Source organism: Mustelus asterias, unplaced genomic scaffold, assembly GCF_964213995.1.
Source record: "Mustelus asterias unplaced genomic scaffold, sMusAst1.hap1.1 HAP1_SCAFFOLD_1085, whole genome shotgun sequence".
NCBI lineage: Eukaryota > Metazoa > Chordata > Chondrichthyes > Carcharhiniformes > Triakidae > Mustelus > Mustelus asterias.
Genome location: NW_027591030.1, coordinates 107,645 through 126,066, shown reverse-complemented (window position 1 = coordinate 126,066; position 18,422 = coordinate 107,645). Strand labels below are relative to the sequence as shown.

Genomic DNA, 18,422 nt, shown 5'->3' with positions numbered 1-18,422 from the left:
CCCCTCCCCTCCATCCCCTCCCCTCCCCTCCATCCCCTCCCCTCCCCTCCCCTCCATCCCCTCCCCTCCCCTCCATCCCCTCCCCTCCCCTCCCCTCCCCTCCCCTCCCCTCCATCCCCTCCCCTCTATCCCCTCCCCTCCCATCCCCTCCCCTCCCTCCCCTCCCCTCCACCCCACCCCCCCTCCCCTCCCCTCCACCCCCCCTCCCCTCCCCTCCACCCCCCCTCCCCTCCCCTCCACACCCCTCCCCTCCACCCCCCCTCCCCTCCCCTCCACCCCCCCTCCCCGCCCCTCCACCCCCTCCCCTCCCTCCCTCCACCTCCCCTCCACACCCCCTCCACCCCCCCTCCCCTCCCCTCCACCCCCCCTCTCCTCCCCTCCCCTCCACCCCCCCTCTCCTCCCCTCCACCCCCCCTCCCCTCCCCTCCACCACCCCTCCCCTCCCCTCCACCCCCCCTCCCCTCCATCCCCCCCCTCCCCTCCACCCCCCCTCCCCTCCACCCCCTCCCTCCCCTCCACCCCCCCTCCCCTCCACCCCCTCCCTCCCCTCCACCCCCTCCCTCCCCTCCACCCCCCCCTCCCCTCCACCCTCCACCCCCCCCTCCCCTCCACTCCCTCCCTCCCCTCCACCCCCCCCTCCCCTCCACACCCCCCCTCCCCTCCACACCCCCCCTCCCCTCCACACCCCCCCTCCCCTCCCCTCCACCCCCCCTCCCCTCCCCTCCCCTCCACCCCCCTCCCCTCCCCTCCCCCCCCCTCCCCTCCCCTCCACCCCCCCTCCCCTCCCCTCCACCCCCCCTCCCCTCCACCCCCCCTCCCCTCCCCTCCACCCCCCCTCCCCTCCCCTCCCCTCCCCTCCACCCCCCTCCCCTCCCCTCCCCTCCACCCCCCTCCCCTCCCCTCCACCCCCCTCCCCTCCCCTCCACCCCCCTCCCCTCCCCTCCACCCCCCCCCCTCCACCCCCCCTCCCCTCCACCCCCCCTCCCCTCCACCCCCCCTCCCCTCCCCCCCCCTCCCCTCCCCCCCCTCCCCCCTCCCCTCCCCCCCCCTCCCCTCCCCCCTCCCCTTCCCTCTCCCCCTCCCCTCCATCCCCCCTCCCCCTCCCCCTCCCCTCCATCCCCCTCCCCTCCCCTCCATCCCCCTCCCCTCCCCTCCATCCCCCTCCCCTCCCCTCCATCCCCCTCCCCTCCCCATCATCCCCTCCCCTCCAAACCCCTACCCTCCATCCCCTCCCCTCCATCCCCCTCCCCTCCATCCCCCTCCACTCCATCCCCCTCCCCTCCATCCCCCTCCCCTCCACTCCACCCCCCTCCCCTCCACTCCATCCCCCTCCCCTCCATCCCCCTCCCCTCCACTCCACCCCCCTCCCCTCCACTCCATCCCCCTCCCCTCCATCCCCCTCCCCTCCACTCCACCCCCCTCCCCTCCACCCCCCTCCACTCCATCCCCCTCCACTCCACTCCATCCCCCTCCCCTCCACTCCATCCCCCTCCCCTCCACTCCATCCCCCTCCCCTCCACTCCATCCCCCTCCCCCACCTCAATCCCCCTCCCCCTCCTGCCAAATAAACCTGTTGGACTTTAACCTGGTGTTGTGAGACTTTTTACTGGTCTTGGGCAGAGCAGGAGCCAGACCAAGCTGTGATACATACAGATGCACCATAGACAGCGTTCTTTCTGTAAAAGTTGGTGAGAGTCGTAGCTGACATGGCAAATTTCCTTAGTCTTCTGAGAAAGTAGAGGTATTGGTGGGGCTTCCTTAACTATAGTGTCAGCATGGGGGGACCAGGACAGGTTGTTGGTGATCTGGACACCTAAAAATCTGAAGCTCTCGACCCTTTCTACTTCGTCCCTATTGATGTAGACAGGGGCATGTTCTCCACTACGCTTTGTTTGTTGAATGTTTGTTTAGTTGGAACAGTACATTTAGCTGTTAAGGTATATACAATATCATGATTCTTTTTATTATATGTTAACTGTGTTGTTAAATGAACTTTATTTGATAAAAGCTCCCTAGTGGGTCACTTGAATCATACCTGGCGTGAAACATCTTATGCTTACCTGTGTGTGGATGGAGAAAGTACGGCTACAATGATTTAACAACAAGAATGGCAATAGTGGCTTCAAAATGGCTGTTCCGGCAGAAGGCTAAGCATGCTGGGATTTTTGGTCAACTTATAGATTAAAACCAGATGCAGGTCATAAAGTCACTCTGGTCTGGGAGCTGTGATCTGAAGCTTCCCAGATAAGGGAAGTTGTTTACATTAACCCAGACACTGTCTCTAACTCCGGTTAGAGTTAAAGTTCAGTAAAGAGTTAATGAGTTGCAACTGTTAATGTTTGAGTTGGCACCATAAGTGTTAAACAAAGAAATAATTGAATTACAGTTCTTGTTTGTCTCATTAAACTGGAATGCTTGGAAGGTGTACAACACGTGCCAAATTCAAAGTGCAAAATGTATGGCCCACGCTGACTTCATAAAAACATCGTGGAGCGTCTGACCTGGATTAGAACACACACGATCTCGCATGGCACCTGGGAAGGAGTGTGGCCTCCTGGACAACACATAATCCAAGTGCCCCCTTCAGTGTTTGATCGGTATTTGGGGCAGCACAGCGGTTAGCACTGCTGCCTCACAGCGTCAGGGACCCGGGTTCGATTCCCGGCTTGGGTCACTGTCTGTGTGGAGTCTGCACGTTCTCCCCATGTCTCCGTGGGTTTCCTCCCACAGTCCAAAAGACATGGTTAGGGTGGATTGGCTGTGCTAAATTCTCCCTCAGTGTACCCGAACAGGAGTGTGTCGACTAGGGGATTTTCACAGTAACTTCATTGCAGTGTTAATGTAAGCCTACTTATGACACTAATAAATAAACTTTACTTAGGCCTCAAATCAATGGCATCTGCAATGGTAAGCGGTTATCTGTTTGTGAGTTGGGGGCGGTTGTTGGAAAGAGAAGAAATCTCTGTACAAAACTGGCTGCCAGATACGTCAAACTCTGAGAAGATTCTGGAAAATTGCAAGTCTTCACACTGCTGTGGGCTGTGTTTTCTCACAGAGAATCGACACCCAATATGTTGCCTCCATTAAACACACAAACACACAAGAGCTAGCACCAGGCTTTTAATTTGAAATGATCAAAGTAGATTGGTTCTGTACAACAAAAAACAGGACCAGGCAACGATTTAAAAATATCATACAGGAGAAGCAACAGATCGGTCATCTGCAGAGCAGATTACAAAGTTCGTGTGGAAGCAACGAGCTCAAAGGTTTAGTCAGCAACACATGAGAAATGAGGATTCAGGGATGGTTCCTACCACAGTTTGTCAGCCTCCATTCAGCGGGAGCACTCCCAATTGGAAGGCTGTGCGTTCAAGCCCCACGGGACAGAGACACACCCCAGGCCTCAGATCCCAGGCCTCAGATCCCAGGCCTCAGATCCCAGGCCTCCACTCTGTGGAGGCAGTTTTCCAACTGCCGTACATCAATTTAGACATCAGCAAGTCACAGAAAACCTATCAAACAATAAATCGGGATTGTGCACGGAATCCACTGTGGGGTGGATACCTTCCAGGTAGATCCGCGGATGAAGTGTGGGCCCACAAATCTTTGAGCCGTGCTCACAGCGTCTTGCCACACGCAAGGTGGTGAGAACACTTGCCATGACATATTAAAATATTTCTCCCAAACACAATCTGGTAAATATCTTACAAACCCTCATTTAAAATCAGTTAGCAAAATGTGAGATTTCCATGAAAGCGGACAATTAAGAAATTGTTGAGGTCTCGTTAAAATCTCGGAGTCGAACGTTATGCACGTGCAAACGGATCAGCTTTAATCTTGTTAAATGATGGAGCAGGGTAGAAGGGCTGAATGTCCTTTTATTCTCATGCTCGGTGAAGCACACCTTTCCTACCTGAAAACAAATTTAACTCATTAGTTATTGGAACTCTGACCAGCATTTTGCAAACATATGGTTATCACAATTTTTAACATTAAGATGCCATCCACGCATTCACAGAGTCAGAGTTTAATAATGGCACCAAACTAAGATTTGTCTTTTGTCAAACAGCAGATACTGGGAACGCCACCACCTGGAGGTTCCCCTCCAAGCCACTCACCATCCTGACTTGGAAACATATCGGCCGTTCCTTCACTGTCGCTGGGTCAAAATCCAGGAACTCCCTCCCTAACAGCACTGTGGGTGCACCTACACCACATGGACTGACTGATGTCCAATAACAATGCAGGAACTCCCTCCCTAACAGCACTGTGGGTGCACCTACACCACATGGACTGACTGATGCCCAATAACAGTCCTGGAACTCCCTCCCTAACAGCGCTGTGGGTGTACCTACACCACATGGACTGACTGATGTCCAATAACCATTCCGGAACTCCCTCCCTAACAGCACTGTGCGTGTACCTACACCACATGGACTGACTGATGTCCAATAACAATCCTGGAACTCCCTCCCTAACAGCACTGTGGGTGTACCTACACCACATGGACTGCAACGCTTCAAGGCGGCAGTTTACCACCACCTCAAGGGCAACTAGGGATGGGCAATAAAGGTTGTTCCAGCCAGTGACACCCACATCCGGAGAGTGAAGAGAAAAGCACTGGTGACTTATTTGAGGAGAAATATTGACATAAATGGCAGTACAGGAGGAGTTTATTCACTCCATCGCACCCTGCACTCGATGGAGTGAATGGCTTCCCTTCTGTGCAGTCACAACTGTGACTCTACATCCCCTGCCAATCACCTCAAGTCTGTGCCTACTGGTAACAGACCCTCCTGCCAATAGGAACAGTTCCTCCAAACTCACTTCATGATAAGATAGTGCCGGAGTGAGGTGGCTTCTTGCGAGCTGTCCTCACTCTATCGTTCAGTGCTTTTAAAACTCTAACTTTTCTAAACTCTTTAACAATGATCCAATTCAATCTCTTACAGACTTGGCACAGACTTCTGAATGGACCCACCACATTCAACTGATCTTTCTCTGCACCCTATCTGTGACTGTAACACTATATTCTGCACTCTCTCCTTTCCTTCTCCCCGTGTACTCTATGAACGGTATGCTTTGTCTGTATAGTGCGCAAGAAACACTACTTTTCACTGTATCCCAATACATGTGACAATAATAAATCAAATCAAATATTAAGTTGATCTTTCTCTGCACCCTAGCTATGACTGTAACACTATATTCTGCACCCTCTCCTTTCCTTCTCCCCTATGTACTCTATGAACGGTATGCTTTGTCTGTATAACGCGCAAGAATCAATACTTTTCACTGTATCCCAATACATGTGACAATAATAAATCAAATCAGTGTCTCCTTAACACCGCCCCACTCTCCTCTCTTCCCTCCCCCAGCACCCTCCCAATCTTACCCACTGCGCCCTTCTCTCTCTTCACCACCCCCTCTCCCCCCAGTGCCCTCCTTCCGCTCTTCTCCCTTCCCACCCCATTCCAGTCATTGGAAAATCACAAACGTCCATTGGTTCTGACTGGGTTACATCGACAGTCGCCCAGGAAAAGTCAACTAGTTAAAACCACTCCTAGCTTCTGGGTGACACTTCGCATAGAACCTAGCTTGACTGTATAGTCCCCTTCCCCCCAGGGGACTACCCCACCCCTCTGACGAGAATCATAGAATTCCAACAGTGCAGAAAAAGGCCATTTGGCCCATCAAGCCTGCACCAACCACAATCCCACCCAAGCCCTATCCCCGTAACCCCACATATTTACCCTGCTAATCCCCCTGACACTAAGGGACAATTTAGCATGGCCAATGCACCTAACCTACACATCTTTGGACACTAAGGGACAATTTAGCATGGCCAATCCACCTAACCTACACATCTTTGGACACTAAGGGACAATTTAGCATGGCCAATGCACCTAACCTACACATCTTTGGACACTAAGGGACAATTTAGCATGGCCAATGCACCTGATCTGCACATCTTTGGACACCAAGGGACAATTTAGCATGGCCAATCCACCTAACCTACACATCTTTGGACACTAAGGGACAATTTAGCATGGCCAATGCACCTGATCTGCACATCTTTGGACTGTGGGAGGAAATCGGAGTACCCGGAGGAAACCGGAGTACTCGGAGGAAACCCACGCAGACACGGGGAGAACGTGCAGACTCCACACAGACGGTGACCCGAGGCTGGAATTGAACCCGGGTCCCTGGCGTTGTGAGACAGTAGTGCAAACCACTGTGCCACCGTGCACCACCACCCATTTGACTCACCCCAAACCCACCCCCAAGTAGGCTGAGCCCCCTCTCCCCCACAACAAAACCCCAACTGTCTACACACCCCACCCACCCACGACTCCCGCAACAATCTCCCCCACCCCCTCCGGGACTCTCCCCAACCAACAGGATAGGACGTTCACAGGACAGAGTGTCTTTCTGATTCTTTAAGCGTGCACACAAGGACACAGACTCCATCGTATCATGGTGGAGTGTACACTTACCTCACCTAGATCCTACGGCCATTAACAAACTTACTCTCGCCAAAGACAAAAGGAGATGTTGCTTCTTCTTCATCTGTGCAAGAGAAAAGAAAACACCAATTGATATGAAATCATCCCAAACAGCATCTCCTGCGTTGTCCATCAGAGTTAGACCCACTGCAAACACCGCTTCAATCAACAAAAAAGGGGCTGCACAGTGGTACACCGCTGCCTCTCAGCGCCAAAGACCCGGGTTTGATTCCGGCCTGGGTCAGTCTGCGTGTTCTCCCCGTGTCTGTGTGGGTTTCCTTTCATTTATTGTCACATGTATCGGGATACAGTGAAAAGTATTGTTTCTTGCGCGCGATACAGACAAAGCATACCGTTCATAGAGTACATAGGGGAGAAGGAAAGGAGAGGGTGCAGAATGTAGTGTTACAGTCATAGCTAGGGTGTAGAGAAAGATCAGCTTAATGCGAGGTAAGTCCATTCAAAAGTCTGACAGCAGCAGGGAAGAAGCTGTTCTTGAGTCGGTTGGTACGTGACTTCAGACTTTTCTATCTTTTTCCCGAAGGAAAAAGGTGGAAGAGAGAATGTCCGGGGTGCGTGGGGTCCTTAATTATGCTGGCTGCTTTGCAGAGGCAGCGGGAAGTGTAGACAGAGTCAATGGATGGGAGGCTGATTGGCTCCAGTTTCCTCCCACAGTCCAAAGATGTGTAGGGGTTAGGTGGATTGGCCCTGCTAAATTGCCTCTTGGTGTCCAAAGATGTGCAGGTTAGGTGGATTGGCCATGCTAAATTGCCCCTTGGTGTCCAAAGATGTGTAGGTTAGGGTGGATTGGCCATGCTAAATTGTCCCTTAGTGTCCAAAGATGTGCAGGTTAGGTGGATTGGCCATGCTAAATTGCCCCTTGGTGTCCAAAGATGTGTAGGGGTTAGGTGGATTGGCCCTACTAAATTGCCTCTTGGTGTCCAAAGATGTGCAGGTTAGGTGGATTGGCCATGCTAAATTGCCCCTTAGTGTCCAAAGATGTGTAGGTTAGGTGGATTGGCCATGCTAAATTGCCCCTTGGTGTCCAAAGATGTGTAGGTCAGGGTGGATTGGCCGTGCTAAATTGTCCCTTAGTGTCCAAAGATGTGTAGGTTAGGTGGATTGGCCATGATAAATTGCCCCTTAGTCCAAAGATGTGCAGGTTAGGTTGATTGGCCATGCTAAATTGCCCCTTAATGTCCAAAGATGTGCAGGTTAGGTGGATTGGCCGTGTTAAATGTGTGGGATTACAGGGGTAGGCCTGGGTAAGATGCTCTGTCGGAGAGTCAGTGCCAACACGATGGACTGAATGGCCTCCTTCTGCACTGCAGAGACTCTGTATGATACAGACAAGGCAGATCAGAGGGGAATGTTAACACCGCCACACCAAATTTCTGTGCTGGCCAAGGGCGTGGCTTTCAGATTGAACATGACAAAAAGCCAGCTCCCCCAAAGGCCAAGAGACACTCAGCAAACAATCCATACCATCATCCCAGTTTTCTCCAGAGGGAAAACTCTCTCTGTCTGCAGCCTGCTGTGTGACGTTTGTGCAGTCCAATGGATATTTAGATTCTGGAAAAATAAAACAAAAGATTAACTGAGAAATGGGGGGAGGGGAAAGAGATTTAACTGGATCTGGATGAGACTCATTCTCAACATGACAGATTTCCTGATGAGAGAAAATTCTCCTTAAATAAATATGTAATACACGCTCACAGACTCCACAAGAACGCAAAGGGTATTTGTTGACAGAGAACAACTGTACAGAGGCCAGCAGCAACCCCAGTTCCTACATGTCTTCTACATTTTCAGATGCCTTCTGCCTAAGAGAGCACTCCACCCCCTGGAGTGATCACCACCTCAGTCCCCATTAGTTCCCTAAGCCAGCTGACCCGCCTGTTTCCCTTCAAAGGGACAATCACCACAATCATCTGAAAAGTGGAAATGGTAAGACTGTGTGCAAGTAAGGCAGGTAATGTATGGTTAAATATTTTAAAGTTTATTTATCAGTGTCACAAGTAGGCTTACATTAACACTGCAATGAAGTTACTATGAAAAGCCCCTAGTCGCCACACTCCTGTTCGGGTACACTGAGGGAGAATTTAACACGGCCAATCCACCTAACCTGCACATCTTTGGAGTGTGGGAGGAAACCGGAGGAAACCCACGCAGACACGGGGAGAATGTGCAAACTCCACACAGACAGTGACCCGAGCCGGGAATTGAACCCGGTCCCTGGCACTGAGGGGCAGCAGTGCTAACCACTGTGCCACTCATATTCCCAGTATGGAAAGGAGCCTCAAAGCAGGAAGGTCCCGGACTCCAGCTCCAGTCCGTGAAGAATTCCGACACGACCAATGATGCCAACACTCTCTGCAATGCGAGATTCCCAGCTCAGAATCAGTGACCATTTAATTTGTTTTTTTTAAAAATCGTTCATGGGATGTGGGACGTGGGCATCGCTGGGTCAGCATTTCTTACCCATCCCTAATTGCCCCTTGTAACCAAGTGACTTTTGGTCAGCCATTTCAGAGGCCAGTGAAGAGTCAACCATCTTTGGACCTGGAGTCACATGTAGGCCAGACCGGGCAAGGACAGCAGATTTCAGAGTACAAAAGCAGGGAGGTAATATTGAAGCTGTACAGAGCGTTGGTGAGGCCACAGCTGGAGCACTGTGTGTAGGGCGGCACAGTAGCACAGTGGTTAGCACTGCTGCTTCACAGCTCCAGGGTTCGATTCCTGGCTCGGGTCACTGTCTGTGTGGAGTTTGCACATTCTCCTCGTGTCTGCGTGGGTTTCCTCCGGGTGCTCCGGTTTCCTCCCACAGTCCAAAGATGTGCAGGTTAGGTTGATTGGCCAGGTTAAAAAATGCCCCTTCGAGTCCTGAGATGCGTAGGTTAGAGGGATTAGCGGGTAAAATATGTGGGGGTAGGGCCTGGGTGGGATTGTGGTCGGTGCAGACTCGATGGGCCGAATGGCCTCCTTCTGCACTGTAGGGTTTCTATGATTTCTATGAGTTCTGGTCACCTCACTATAGGAAGGATGTGATTACACTGGAGGGGGTACAGAGGAGATTCACCAGGATGCTGCCTGGGATGGAGTATTTGAACGATAAGGAGAGACTGGATAGGCTTGGATTGTTTTCTCTGGAGCAGAGAAGGGGGACATGATTGGGGTGAATAAGATTATGAGGGGGATGGACAGGGTGAGCAGGGAGCAGCTGTTCCCCTTGGTTGAGGGGTCAATCACGAGGGGGATAGTTTTAGGGTGAGGGAGGAGGAGATTCAGAGGGGATTTAAGAAAACATTTTTTCACTCAGAGGGAGGTGGGAATCTTCCTGGGAAGGTAGTGGAGGCTGGAAACCTGACAATCTTCAATAAATATTTGGATGAGCACTTAAAATATCAGAACATTCAAAGATACAGGACAAGTGCAGGAAAATGGGATTAGCGCGCTTTTAGTGGTAGATATTGTCAGTACAGACTCGATGGGCTGAAGGGCCTTTCCTGCACTGTATGACTCTAAAAGTTGAGAGCACATTTCCACTCCATCTGACGAAGGAGCAGCGCTCCGAAAGCTTATGATATTTGCTACCAAATAAACCTGTTGGACTTTAACCTGGTGTTGTGAGACTTCTTACTGTGACTCTAAAAGGACATTAGTGACCCAGATGTGGTTTTAGTAACAAGCGATCAAGTTTCATGGTCATGATCACTGAGACTAGCACTATATCCCAGATTCTACCATGGCCAATCCACCTAACCTGCACATCTTTAGACATTGTGTACAGGTTTGGTCACTGTGTACAGTTCTGGTCACTCTATTATAGAAAGGATATTATTAAACTAGAAAGAGTGCAGAAAAGATTGACTAGGATGCTACTGGGACTTGATGGTTTGAGTTATAAGGAGAGGCTGGATAGACTGGGACTTTTTTCTCTGGAGCGTAGGAGGCTGAGGGGGTGATCTTATAGAGGTCTATAAAATAGTGAGGGGCACAGATCAGCTAGATAGTCAACATCTTTTCCCAAAGGTAGGGGAGTCTAAAACTAGAGGACATAGGTTTCAGGTGAGAGGGGAGAAATACAAAAGGGTCCAGAGGGGCAATTTTTTCACACAGAGGGTGGTGAGTGTCTGGAACAAGCTGCCAGAGGCAGTAGTAGAGGCGGGTACAATTTTGTCTTTTAAAAAGCATTTACATGGGTACGATGGGTATAGAGGGATATGGGCCAAATGCAGGCAATTGGGACTAGCTTTGGGTTTAAAAAAGGCAGCATGGACAAGTTGGGCCGAAGGGCCTGTTTCCATGCTGTAAACCTCTATGACTCTACTATAAAATTTTAGTTCCAGCAGATGCCAGGGTGGGATTTGAATCCGTGTGCCTCAGCGTGTTAGACTGGGCCTCAGGTTACCAGGCTGGTGACACCACCATCTCCCCGTTGCTGGAATGGAACTAGCTGCTGTTACCCAGCCACTCTCATACCCAACTGACACCCAGCATCTACATTCCTGCATTAAGGGTGGCCACTTGGGCAGGGTGCCAGGGAATGACGATCCAAACACTGCCTGGAGGAATAGTCAATACCCATCAGAGTTAGACCCACTCGAGAGGGCGGTGCGTATAAGGGGCAATTTAGCATGGCCAATCCACCTAACCTGCACATCTTTGGACACTAAGGAGCAATTTAACATGGCCAATCCACCTAACTTACACATCGTTGGACACTAAGGGACAATTTAGCATGGCCAATCCTCCTAACCTACACATCTTTAGACACTAAGGGACAATTTAGCATGGCCAATCCACCTAACCTGCACATCTTTGGACACTAAGGGACAATTTAGCATGGCCAATCCTCCTAACCTACACATCTTTGGACACTAAGGGACAATTTAGCATGGCCAATCCACCTAACCTACACATCTTTGGACACTAAGGGACAATTTAGCATGGCCAATAACGTTTGCCAGTTCGGGATGGTTCTGCAAAGGGGGAAAAAGAAATGGGAAGAAATTAAAACACAGACACGGTCGGCTTTGTGTTAAAATGAACATCATTCCAAGAACTCGAACAAAGGAATCAAGGCCAACATATCCGGGCAGTAACTGAGGGAGTGATTTCTTTCACATTTTTACCATTCCCTCTCTCCACCATCTTTGCTGACAATCTGGGGCCTGTGGTTTGGCTAATCCACACTCTATCCAGCATATTAAATACTCCTTATACACCTCTGACTGTGCGGCCAAGTTCCCCTCCAACTCCATTTTCTAGTTTGCTGATGACTCCACCGTAGTGGGTCGGATCTCACACAGTGACGAGATGGAGTACAGGAATGAGATAGAGAATCTGGTGAACTGGTGCGGCAACAATAATCTCTCCCTCAATATCAACAAAACTAAGGAGATAGTCATCGACTTCAGGAAACGTAAAGGAGAACATGCCCCTGTCTACATCAACGGGGATGAAGTAGAAAGGGTCGAGAGCTTCAGGTTTTTAGGTGTCCAGATCAGCAACAACCTGTCCTGGTCCCCCCATGCCGACACTATAGTTAAGAAAGCCCCACCAACGCCTCTACTTTCTCAGAAGACTAAGGAAATTTGGCATGTCCACTGCGACTCTCACCAACTTTTACAGATGCACCATAGAAAGCATTCTTTCTGGTTGTATCACAGCTTGGTCTGGCTCCTGCTCTGCCCAAGACTGCAAGGAACTACAAAGGGTCGTGAATGTAGCCCAGTCCATCACGCAAACCAGCCTCCCATCCATTGACTCTGTCTACACTTCCCGCTACCTCGGGAAAAGCAGCCAGCATAATCAAGGACCCCACGCACCCCGGACATTCTCTCTTCCACCTTCTTCTGTCGGGAAAAAGATACAAAAGTCTGAAGTCACGTACCAACCGACTCAAGAACAGCTTCTTCCCTGCTGCTGTCAGACTTTTGAATGGACCTACCTTATATTAAGCTGATCTTTCTCTACACCCTATCTGTAACTGTAACACTATATTCTGCACCCTCTCCTTTCCTTCTCCCCTATGTACTCTATGAACGGTATGCTTTGTCTGTATAGCTTGCAAAAAACAATACTTTTCACCGTATCCCAATACATGTGACAATAATAAATTAAACCAAAATCCACAGTAGTTGGGGCGGCACAGTGGTTAGCACTGCTGCTTCACAGTTCCAGGGTTCTGGGTTCAATTCCCAGCTTGGGCCACTGTCTTTGTGGAGTTTACACAGTAAGAAGTTTCACAACACCAGGTTAAAGTCCAACAGGTTTATTTGGTAGCAAAAGCCACTAGCTTTCGGAGCGCTGCTCCTTCATCAGGTGAGTGGGAGTTCTGTTCACAAACAGGGTATATAAAGACACAAACTCAATTTACAAAATAATGGTTGGAATGCGAGTCTTTACAGGTAATCAAGTCTTAAAGGTACAGACAATGTGAGTGGAGAGAGGGTTAAGCACAGGTTAAAGTGATGTGCATTGTTTCCAGACAGGACAGTTAGTGAGATGTTGCAAACCCAGGCAAGTCGTGGGGGTTACAGATAGTGTGACATGAACCCAAGATCCCCGTTGAGGCCGTCCTCATGTGTGCGGAACTTGGCTATCAGTCTCTGCTCAGCGACTCTGCGTTGTCGTGTGTCATGATTCTCCCCGTGTCTGCGTGGGTTTCCTCCGGGTGCTCCAGTTTCCTCCCACACTCCAAAGATGTGTAGGTTAGGTGGATCGGTCATGCTAAATTGCCCTTTAGTGTCCCAGGATGCATAGGTTAGAGGGATTTGTGGAGTTACGGGGAGAGGGCCTAGGTGGGATGGTGGTTGGTGCAGACTCGATGGGCCAAATGGCCTCCTTCTGCACTGTAGGGATTCTATGATTAGCAATTGACACCTTCCTGGATTCAGAACAGACTTGTGGTTGACTTTCAACTGCCCTCCAAGATGGGTAATACACGCTGGCCAGCCAGCGACGGCCTTGTCCCATGAATGAATAAAAGACCTCTGATAAGAGTCCCTTCAGCTCCTTCCCCCTCCCACAACCAGCTCCTTTGTCACAGGATCTTCACACAACAGGCCTCAGGCAAACCAAGGCGACAAGATCAAGTCAAAACACTGATGGAAACTCTCGGATCTGGGAGGGCTGGCGAACGGAGAATTACCTGGGTGTTTTCCTTCGCCAACATCAATATCCTCCTCATTTTCCAATCAGGAAAGGGGTGGGGAGAAAGAGAAATCGATACAAAACAAAAGAAAATGGATGCCCGTTTTTTAAAAAAATCATCACTTCCCCATTCCACAATTCAATTCAAGCAGATTCGGTAATCAGTTTACTTTTTGGCATTTCACCAGGTGGTAAGGGAAGCGGCTACTCCGGATCCGGTGACTCGGGTTGTAGGGACAGACTAGAAGCTGCCCGGAGTCCATTTTGCGCTCGGCTCAATCTAAGCAAAAAAAAAAAAGGCATAATCGGTGTGACTGATCAGAAGCACATTGTCCAGAACGTCATAGAAACTAGAAGCAGGAGGAGGCCATTCAGCCCTTCGATCCTGCTCCACCATTCATTATGATCATGGCTGATCATCGAATTCAATATCCTGATTCCCCCCCCTTCCCCTCGATCCCTTTAACCCCAAGAGTGATATCTAATTTCTTCCTGAAATCATACAACGTTTTGGCCTCAACTACTTTCTGTGGGAGTGAATTCCACACATTCACCACCCTCTGGGTGAATAAATTTCTCCTCACCTCAGTCCTAAAAGGTTTACCCCTTATCCTCAAACTATGACCCCCTAGTTCTGGATTCCCCCACCATCGGGAACATTCTTTCTGAATCTACCCTGTCAGAATTTTATAAGTTTCTACAAGATCGCCTCTCACTCTTCTAACTCTCGCGCTACATTTGAACACAGCTGGCTCACCACAAATCATAGAATCCCTGCAGTGCAGAAAGCGTCCATTTGGTCCATCGAGTCTGCACCAACTCTTACTCAGAGCATCTTACCCAGGGCCCATCAATGTAACCCCACTAATCTCCCTAACCTACGCATCTTTGGACACTAAGGGGCAATTTAGCATGGCCAATCCGCCTAACCTACGCATCTTTGGACTGTGGGAGGAAACCGGAGCATCCGGAAGAAACCCACGCAGACATGGGGGAGAATGTGCAAACTCCACACAGACAGTGACCCAAGGCCAAACCTGAATCCAGGTCCCTAGTGATGTGAGGCAGCGGTGCTAACCACCGTATCATACTGAAATGGGCGGCACGGTAGCACAGTGGTTAGCACTGCTGCTTCACAGCTCCAGGGACCTGGGTTCAATTCCCGGCTCGGGTCACTGTGCAAACTCCACACAGACATTCTCCTCGTGTCTGCGTGGGTTTCCTCCGGGTGCTCCGGTTTCCTCCCACAGTCCAAAGATGTGCGGGTTAGGTTGATTGGCCATGCTAAAAATTGCCCTTAGTGTCCTGAGATGCATAGGTTAGAGAGATTAGTGGGTAAATATGTAGGGATATCGGGATAGGACCTGGGTGGGATTGTGGTCGGTGCAGACTCGATGGGCCGAATGGCCTCTTTCTGTACCGTAGGGTTTCTATGTTTCTATGAAATGGTCTTGGCCTGTAGGTAAAATTAAGTGCAATGCTTCTACTCTTATGAATGTGATTAAGCTTACCTGAGCACAGGTTTTTCTTTGGTTGTACCTTGCTGTTGAGACTCTTTTCTACCCTAAACTGAATTGATATTTGTTTGGCTGCTTTCAGTAACTCTGCAGGTCTCTACGTTTCCCCCCAGCATTGAGTGGGAAGCTCTGACCGCTTCCCGCTGCCTCGGAAAAGCAGCCAGCATAATCAAGGACCCCACGCACCCCGGACATTCTCTCTTCCACCTTCTTCCGTCGGGAAAAAGATACAAAAGTCTGAGGACACGTACCAACCGACTCAAGAACAGCTTCTTCCCTGCTGCCGTCAGACTTTTGAATGGACCTACCTCACACTAAGTTGCAGCGCGGCGGCACAGTGGGTTAGCACTGCTGCCTCACAGCGACAGGGACCCGGGTTCAATTCCCGGCTTGGGTCACTGTCTGTGCGGAGTCTGCACGTTCTCCCCGTGTCTGCGTGGGTTTCCTCCGGGTGCTCCGGCTTCCTCCCACAGTCTGAAAGACGTGCTGGTTAGGTGGATTGGCCATGCTAAATTCTCCCTCAGTGTACCCAAACAGGAGTGTGGCGACTCGGGGCTTTTCACAGTAACTTCATTGCAGTGTTAATGTAAGCCTATTAGCAACACTAATAAATAAACTTTACTTTTTGATCTTTCTCTACACCCTATCTGTAACTGTAACACTATATTCCACTTTCCTTCTCCCCTATGTACTCTATGAACGGTATGCTTTGTCTGTATAGTACACAAGAAACAATACTTTTCACTGTATCCCAATACATGTGACAATAATAAATCAAATATTAAGCTGATCTTTCTCTACACCCTAACTATGACTGTAACGCTACATTCTGCACCCTCTCCTTTCCTTCTCCCCTACATAGAAACATAGAAAAACTACAGCACAAAACAGGCCCTTCGGCCCCACAAGTTGTGCCGAACATATCCCTATCTTTTAGGCCTACCTATAACCCTCCATCCTATTAAGTCCCATGTACTCATCCAGGAGTCTCTTAAAAGACCCTATTGAGTTTGCCTCCACCTCCACTGACGGCAGCCGATTCCACTCACCCACCACCCTCTGTGTGAAAAACTTCCCCCTAACATTTCCCCTGTACCTACCCCCCAGCACCTTAAACCTGTGTCCTCTCATAGCAGCCATTTCCACCCTGGCAAAAAGCCTTTGAGAGTCCACCCGATCTATGCCTCTCAACATCTTATATACCTCTATTAGGTCACCTCTCATCCTACGTCTCTCCAAGGAGAAAAGACCGAGCTCCCTCAGCCTATCCTCATAAGGCATGCCACTCAATCCAGGCAACATCCTTGTAAATCTCCTCTGCACCCTCTCAATCTTTTCCACATCCTTCCTGTAATGAGGCGACCAGTACTCTATGAACAGTATGCTTTGTCTGTATAGCACACAAGAAACAATACTTTTCACTGTATCCCAATACATGTGACAATAATAAATCAAATATTAAGCTGATCTTTCTCTACACCCTAGCTATGACTGTAACACTACATTCTGCACCCTCTCCTTTCCTTCTCCCCTATGTAGTCTATGAATGGTATGCTTTGTCTGTATAGCGCGCAAGAAACACTACTTTTCACTGTGTCCCAATACATGTGACAATAATAAATCAAATCAAACTTAAAATCAGACTTATTTCATCAAGAAGAAATCAAGCATAGCACAAAATAGAGATAAAAAAACACAGACCGCCAAAAAAGGGAGTTTAAAGGTCTTCAAAATCCATACCTTGTCTGAACTGTTCTGATTAAAACTATCCTGACTGACTCCTTGAAGCCCAAAATACAGACTGTCCCTTCAGCTATCACACAGATAAGATAAGCTTCTACTGATAGTCCCCTCCCCCATTCTTAAATCCTTCTCTAATGATGGCACAGGGATTTCCATATTCGATGACCTGCTTAGTCATGTTGTCCAATCACAAGTGGCTGGGGGTCCTGGAACCTTTGTTTGGAGCTTGTGATGGGGGATGCTTATTTGGGTGACTAAACTAACAATGGGGGAACCAAGACAAGTGGTGCACTAGAGACTTATTTTCGCACTTTTAAACTATTGCTTCGCCCCAATACCCTTCACTGGATCATTATAACACAAAGTACAATGGTGTACCATACGTATTAGGTCAGCTGACCAAAAGCTTGGTTGAATAGATAGGTTCTCGAGTGTCTCTTAACACAGAGGGAATTGGGGCCCAGATAGCTGAAGGCAGGGGTGTAGGAGGTTACAGAGATAGGGAGGGGGTGTAGGGAGCTGGAGGAGGTTACAGAGATAGGGAGGGGGTGTAGGGGCTGGAGGAGGTTACAGAGATAGGGAGGGGGTGTAGGGGCTGGAGGAGGTTACTAAGAAAACGAGGGTTGTAGGGGCTGGAGGAGGTTACAGAGATAGGGAGCAGGTGTAGGGGGCTGGAGGAGGTTACAGAGATAGGGAGGGGGTGTAGGGGGCTGGAGGAGGTTACAGAGATAGGGAGGGAGTGTAGGGGCTGGAGGAGGTTACAGGGATAGGGAGGCGTGTAGGACCTGGAGGAGGTTACAGAGATAGGGAGGGTTGTGGGGCTGGAGGAGGTTACAGAGAAAAAGAGGGTTGTAGGGGCTGGAGGAGGTTACAGAGATAGGGAGGGGTGTCGGGGGCTGGAGGAGGTTACAGAGATAGGGAGGGGTGTCGGGGGCTGGAGGAGGTTACAGAGATAGGGAGGGGTGTAGGTGGCTGGAGGGGGTTACAGAGATAGGGAGGGGGTGTAGGGGCTGGAGGAGGTTACAGAGATAGGGAGGGGTGTAGGGAGCTGAAAGAGGTTAGAGAGATAGGGAGGGGGTGTAGGGGCTGGAGGAGGTTACAGTGATAGGGAGAGAGTGTAGGGGCTGGAGGAGGTTACAGGGATAGGGAGGCGTGTAGGACCTGGAGGAGGTTACAGAGATAGGGAGGGTTGTGGGGCTGGAGGAGGTTACAGAGAAAAAGAGGGTTGTAGGGGCTGGAGGAGGTTACTAAGAAAAGGAGGGTTGTAGGGGTTGGAGGAGGTTACAGAGATAGGGAGGGGGTGTAGGGTCTGGAGGAGGTTACAGAGATAGGGGGGTCTAGGGGCTGGAGGAAGTTACAGAGATAGGGAGGGGTGTAGGGGCTGGAGGAGGTTACAGAGATAGGAGGGGTGTAGGGGCTGGAGGAGGTTACAGAGATAGGGAGGGGTTGTAGGGACTGGAGGCGGTTACAGAGATAGGGAGGAGTGTAGGGGCTGGAGGAG

At 50.2% G+C, this 18,422-nt stretch overlaps 1 long non-coding RNA gene across 1 annotated transcript; it reads right to left on the bottom strand.

Moving 5' to 3' along the window:
* Nucleotides 1-6,499: 6,499 nt before the first annotated feature.
* On the bottom strand, nucleotides 6,500-13,924 carry LOC144487842 (uncharacterized). Its single transcript, XR_013496465.1, has 4 exons — nucleotides 13,832-13,924; nucleotides 11,458-11,485; nucleotides 7,989-8,075; nucleotides 6,500-6,567 (listed from the first exon to the last, which is right to left on the bottom strand). It is a non-coding gene; the product is annotated as an uncharacterized LOC144487842 (long non-coding RNA).
* Nucleotides 13,925-18,422: the final 4,498 nt, after the last annotated feature.